The sequence below is a fragment of the Propithecus coquereli genome, unplaced genomic scaffold (genome assembly GCF_000956105.1).
Source record: "Propithecus coquereli isolate 6110/MARCELLA unplaced genomic scaffold, Pcoq_1.0 Scaffold48, whole genome shotgun sequence".
In the NCBI taxonomy this organism is placed as follows: Eukaryota; Metazoa; Chordata; class Mammalia; order Primates; family Indriidae; genus Propithecus; species Propithecus coquereli.
In genome coordinates, this window is record NW_012150618.1 from 8752189 (window position 1) to 8752512 (window position 324).

A 324-nucleotide genomic window follows, 5' to 3' on the forward strand; every position below is an offset into this window, starting at 1 on the left:
AAAAAAAAAAAAACTAATGGGATTCTTTCCAGAAATGGAGGGATATTTCAAAGACAAAAAAATTTACTATTCCACTACTACTTACTACATTAAAAAGTTCAAAGTAAACAATAAGCCAGTTAGCACTTCCATAGATAGCCAAAAAATATTAATAATTTGATATACATGATTTCAACATTCATTCCTGACTTAAAAAGAAAACAAAAGACGAATTCCTACTTAGAATATAGGAATATTAAGGTAATTTTTTAAAATGACAAAATTTTTAAAGAATTCCCATTAAGGCCAGAAAGAAATCATTTTTGGAAATCATAAGTACTAGAA